Raw genomic sequence first — 6,374 nt, 5'->3', positions numbered from 1 at the left:
AATGAAACAACTTGTCTAATATTGCTTTCTTCCTTCTTCCAGAAGCCACATGCCATCCTCAGGCTGTCCAGGCAGGTGCACATGACGGCGGTGGAAGATAAGTGTCTCTGTGCACTCACTGCCCCTGGTCTGAGATCGCTCTGTATTTTTTATGTCCAGTTACTGGTTCTGGTGTCACTCTCCCTGCTCTGATGATGCTTTGTATACCCTGAGCCCAGCTACTGGTTCTGGTGTCACTCACCCTAACTTGGGTCCCTTATACCATGATCCCAGTTACTGGTTCTGTTGCTGCTCACTCTGATGTGAGTCTGCTATCAGTCTAGAACTTCAAGGGTACTGTGTAATGGTTGTCCCATCTAAACATCATCTGGTTCTGGTCCAGATCTGCTGGATTTGTTTCTGATGCCAACCCAGAATGCCAGTAGTTCTGATCCTACCTCTTCTCCCCATGCAGCACTGGAGAGGAGCTCCCTGGAGAAGGTGGTCACTAGTAGCTTTGCTTCCTTCATATATGGAGTCCAGAAAGATCACCTGTTCCAAACTGTGAGTCACTGAATTAAGCGTATGATCCTGGATAGCATCGGAGATGGACTGGTGGGAAGCACGACCCATGTGTTCAACATTGCCCTGAGATACTGCCAGGTAAGAGGAGACATTAAACACACCAAGCAACACATCATGCAACTTCATCCACTAAAAACCCTTTTGAAGGCCAAGAGTGTGACTATATTTCTGTGACCCTGCCATGTAAAAGATGACAGGTGCCACAATGTGAACACACTGGGATGGAATGGGAACCCAATGTAGCCCTGGCAATTTTGTCGCCCAGCCCCCAGGGAAAGGTGCAAGTGCAATGCTCTGCTGCTTTTGTTACTTGGGGCAGATATTGCAACACCGCCACAAAACTGGCACCCCGTAACAAAACCAGACACCACCACTCCAAAAACGGCCCCCAACCTCCCAGGGAAACGCCCAATGCTCGCAATGGCCAGTCCAGCCGTGTGAACACACAATAGTATACCAACATAGTATACATCCATGAATCTCCTGCAGGCCAGCACTGTTCACCATCCTCCTGTGATCTAGCCAGAGGCATGGGCCAAAACAAGCACACCATTCACTACCCAGCAATTACAAATCCTCCAATCTATAATCGTCTTGGAACCCTATGAGTTAAACGTAAGCAGGCTCCAAACCAGAAAACACACCATGGACTATGGGGGTCATTCCGACCCTGGCGGTCATAGACCGCCAGGGCCCGCGGATGCACCCCCAACAGGCTGGCGGTGCATCCAGGCCAATTCTGACCGCGGCGGTAAATTGCGGTCAGAAAAGGGAAACCGGCGGTTCCCCGCCGGTTTTCCCCTGGCCTGAGGAATACTGCAATGGGGATTCCGACCCCCTTCCCGCCAGCCTGGTTCTGGCGGTTTTGACCGCCAGAACCTTGCTGGCGGGAACGGGTGTCGTGGGGCCCCTGGGGGCCCCTGCAGGGCCCATGCCAATGGCATGGGCCCTGCAGGGGCCCCCTAACAGGGCCCCACCAAGATTTTCAGTGTCTGCATAGCAGACACTGAAAATCGCGACGGGTGCAACTGCACCCGTCGCACCCTTTCCACTCTGCCGGCTCCATTCGGAGCCGGCATCCTCGTGAAAGGGGGTTTCCCGCTGGGCGGGCGGCCTTCTGGCGGTCGCCCGCCAGCCCAGCGGGAAACTAAGAATGACCGCCGCGGTCTTTCGACCGCGGTACGGTCTTCTGGCGGTTCCCGCCAGGCCGGCGACATCCGCCGCCGGCGGGGGTCAGAATGACCCCCTATATGTCCATTAAAACCCAGTACATCCCATGAGTGATGTCCGTTAAGATGAGATTGATAACAGAATGAAAAACACACCTTGTAAAACACAAGCATTAAAGCAACGTATCATGACATAGAAAGTTAGCATCGCCTTGACATACTCAAAGGGAAAATGACATATTGACTAAAAAATACAGTGTTTCATGAATCACACCATCAATTATTCAAATTCCCTCACAGACTTTAATTGTTTAGTATCACCATAGGATTGTACCAGGTCATCAGAGTTTTGGATCTAACCAAGCAACACACCTTTGATTATTTACCAATTAAGTAACCCTCTAGACCATCTACCTGGAATAATAGCTAAGACGAGGGAAAGAACAAGTCACAAAATCCTCCATGAATTACTCATCCACCATGAAATCCACATCCTCTCAATACACCCCAGACTGCCTTCCGATGTAAATCAGTTATTATCTTGAGACACTGGCAGGACTGTGAGCATGGACTACGGCACAAAAATAAATATTGTGACCTCGGATCCCCTATATAACTGCGCTTCAGAAACACTACATCTATTCACAGAGAACTCTTTCCTGCTTTTTCCTAATAGCCCCCACTACGTATGAGGTGTACTATCCTGTTTTTAGAGTTGATTAATCCATATTCCCACAAGCTCTGTTGTTCCTCCACTAGGTGCCTAGATGCACTGTTCATTCCTAACTTAATTCTGTTTCTAACAGGCCATGCACTCCTTGTCTGTCATCAGCTCTGTGTATGGACGGAAAGGATTGAGACTCCGACCTACGCTGGCTGCATATGTCAATGGAGTAGCGGTAGCGGCAAGGAATCTGACAGTTGTCTATCACTTTATCCATTAATCATAGACTAAGAGTAATGAATTAATGAGAATTTAACTTAAATGCTCTCTCCTCCAATGTTCGATCTTGTCTGTTTCCACTTCTGTATAGAGTCTGTATTGGGCAATGGTGCAGTCATGCAACAAAATCTTAGAATATGGATCCTACACTTCTGTAAATTGTTTCCATAAGATGATGACACTATCTCTCTGTTTAGCATAACTTCCTGATCCTCCCCTTTTTAAGGACCTGGTAATTCTCTACTCCTCTTCTAACAGACTCCCTCCATGGACTTCGATGACACTTGGCACCCTGCCACTCACCCATCAGGTGCCGTGTTGTCAGCTCTAATAGCTGCCTCCCAATTGCTGCCCATGGGCTTCCGATCCAGCTGCTCAGACTTTCTGTTGGCATTCAACGTGGGCATCAAGGTGCAAGGAAGACTCATGCGTTTCTCCAGTGAAGCCAGCAATATCCCTAAAAGGTTTGTGTGATGCCTACAAAGGACAGAAATATTCCGTAACCAATAAACGATGCCCATAAGAGGCTGCCCTATCTCTAGGTCGTGGGTATGATGCTCAGAAAGAGGGAAGAAATATCCCATGTGTTATGTGTGAGATCCCTAGAGGGGGGTAGTGTTATGATGTTTGTCTGATAGGCACAAAAGGCATAAATACGCACAAGAGGAACCTGTGATGCAAACAAAATCATGTAAGTGGACAGCATACAATATGATGTAAACATGGTAAAGTTATTTTTTCTGTTCACTGTAAATAGATTATTTATTTGTGTCAAATGGTTGATTAGATCCTAGAATATTTTGTATGTTTCCTCAGGCTGCGTGATAACATTATTGTCTGATATGCTTTATGTATATTTCTTTAGTTCACACTTACTGTTAGCATTACCACTCTTCTAAAACTATTTTAGTATTATCATTATTCCATCTCTGACACAGTTCTTTGTATTTCCTTCAGGTTTCACCCTCCTTCTGATGTTGGCACCATGGGCAGTGCTGCTGCCACAGCAAAACTCCTCTCATTGAATGCAGACCAATGTGCCCATGCTTTGGCGATCGCTGTCTGTCTGGCAGGGGCCCCTATGGCTAATGCTGCAACTCTTGCCAAGCCTCTCCATATTGGCAATGCCAGCCGCTTTGGGATGGAACCAGCACTTTTAGCTGCCCACGGGATGGATGCCAACTCACTTATTTTGGATGATATGTCTGGCTGCTCAGGGTTCAGTGCTTTCAATGGTGACTACCAGCCTTTCCCGCTGACAATGCGAGATCACAATTACACCCTTCTCTTGGAGAAGCAAGAAATTGCCTTCAAGAGGTTCCCAGCTCACTTGGGCATGCATTGGGTGGCAGACGCTGCCATCTCAGTCAAAAACCGAGTCATCAATTTAATGGGCTCCTTTAACCCTGCTGCTATCCATGCTATTCTTCTGAGGGTCCCAGTCTCCAAGTATATTAACAGGCCCTTCCCAGAGACTGAGCACCAGGCTCGACTCCTTCCAGTTCAACACCTGCACAGCCCTCCTGGATGGTGAGGTAGGCATCTCTTCCTTCAGTGAGGACAGCCTTAGGAGACCAGACCTCATCAACCTGTTAAAGAAGGTGGTGGTGGAGCAGCCTGAAGACAATGTGGCTAGCTTTGACAAGATGTACGGGGAAGTAGTGTTGCTCCTAGAGGGCGGAGACTTCATGACAGGCAGGTGTGACCCCTTCTATGGACACGGTAGAAAGCTCCTCAGCCAAGAATCACTCCATGAGAAGTTCCTCTCCAATGTTACCCATGTGCTCCACCAAGAACAGGCACAAGTGATTATTGAGGTGGTGGAGGAGATTGAGAGCCTTGCAGACTGCTCACAACTGGCATCCTTCCTGCAGTAAATGCATCTAATCAAAATTCTTCCCTCTCACAAAGTGGGAGTAAAACCTTAAATGAACTACCAGGTGCAATCATTGGTACTATAACTTGTTTTACACAAGTTTGAAAATTGACTCATGGATATTGCCAATACATTGTATAAAATGATAAGGGAGAATCATGTGCTCTCCAATCATGAAAGGTGCTGTCATGTATCACAGTACAATGAGTTCTGCTTTTAGCCCAATACAAATGCAGAAGCATCTGGCTGGGCAGAAACAGTAGAATTAAGAATCCTAGAACCTCGTCAGTACTTTGTAAGGGCTGTAATACACAATTTGTATTTATTGTTATTTAATTTGTGTTTATTTTTTATTTTTATTTTTTTTAAATGGGACCTTATCTCACTGAAATATCATGTCTTCTCCTCCCCTAAGTAATCCTTTCCCAGTGATAAAAGATGGGAAGTGTTGGATTGTCACATGTATTCTAGTACTGAATTCTCCCTGTGCCGCTCACTCTCATATGTACTTTTTTTAAAACACATGATACAATATGTCACTGCAAGGACTTTCTATTTCGATCTGTTTTGTTTTGTCAGTGAAACACATTTTGTGCTTTCTGTGGGCATTTATTTAATTTTAAATAAACTCCCTGATTTTACTGTACAGTGATTGTAATTTTTGATATGTAAAGCAGCTGACATTTCAGATGCTAACTTACAGGGCACCTACTGGTGACAGTGAGAATGGAGTCTATCACACAAAGACGTCACTTATGAAACTCTCTTTTTCAGCTGTTCAAAATGCTAGAGTTTCACAGTCTGTATGAAAACCTTTCCTGTTTTAGAAGCTTCCATTACACACTCATCTACTCATATAAGAGCTGGAAAATACATACCTGAACAAGTACTTAAGATTGATCAGATCAGGCACACATTTTAAGTGTTAACAGTTTTCGGCTGCTGCCATCCAGTTTGCACCACTATGGAAGTTCTCAGTCCCCACTGCTCACAATCTGGTGCCATGTGCTCTGGAAAGCGGAGCATACTGTGAAATGATCAAACGTGGGAAATGCCCAGAAAACCACACATTTTACCAACCAATTTTGTGACCCACTTCACTCGGTCAAATGTACTGATCAAGATTTAGAAAAAACATATAGTAAACCTACTTATGACAACGAGATGTGGGAGGCGGAGGTGTTAGATTCTCTCCTACATGCAAGAGTTTCTTGATGGGATAGCCCTTTGTGCCATATGTCATTTCTAAGGAGTTCTGTTGGTAAAATATAGGTACAACTAGCATGCAAACCTGCAAGTGAGTCTAGTCAGACAAATATAAGTCCTGTATGCAGATGATTTGGTCCTTTATTTCTTACAAGCCAACATTTCTCATACCACTATAGCTTGAGAAGCATAAAATCCTGAGTAGCTGCCTTACAGGTTGTGAAATTTGGAGGTGAGTACTATTTGGCGCTTCAGAAACTATATATAATTATTGGAGAGCTTCTCAAGCTTTCCCTTAAAGACTTTAATTTTAAAATACCTGGATATTTGAAACAGACTGATGGCAGGTTTATATCCTTATTGCCTCCTATGACAAAGGTTTGTTGTCAGTATAAGGAAATAACACTCCCTTTTCATTAGCACATCCAGTATAAAGCCTTCATTGTTTCAAAGCTACCCTTTAAGGACGTTTTAAATGCAAAGTAAATTTCTCTGAGCCTGTGGACACCTGGAATACCCTTATACAGTAATGGCCCAATTCACAGAAAAAGTAGTAAATGCGTACCCATATAGTATTCCTACCAATAGACACAGACATACTATTTTTCGTAAATCA

At 45.0% G+C, this 6,374-nt stretch overlaps 1 pseudogene; it reads left to right on the top strand.

Moving 5' to 3' along the window:
- The first annotated feature begins 564 nt into the window (after positions 1 to 564).
- Positions 565 to 5,264, top strand: LOC138254755 (cis-aconitate decarboxylase-like; annotated as a pseudogene).
- Positions 5,265 to 6,374: the final 1,110 nt, after the last annotated feature.

This window comes from Pleurodeles waltl, chromosome 1_2 (genome assembly GCF_031143425.1).
Source record: "Pleurodeles waltl isolate 20211129_DDA chromosome 1_2, aPleWal1.hap1.20221129, whole genome shotgun sequence".
In the NCBI taxonomy this organism is placed as follows: domain Eukaryota; kingdom Metazoa; phylum Chordata; class Amphibia; order Caudata; family Salamandridae; genus Pleurodeles; species Pleurodeles waltl.
This window is presented reverse-complemented; position numbering and strand designations above follow the sequence as displayed.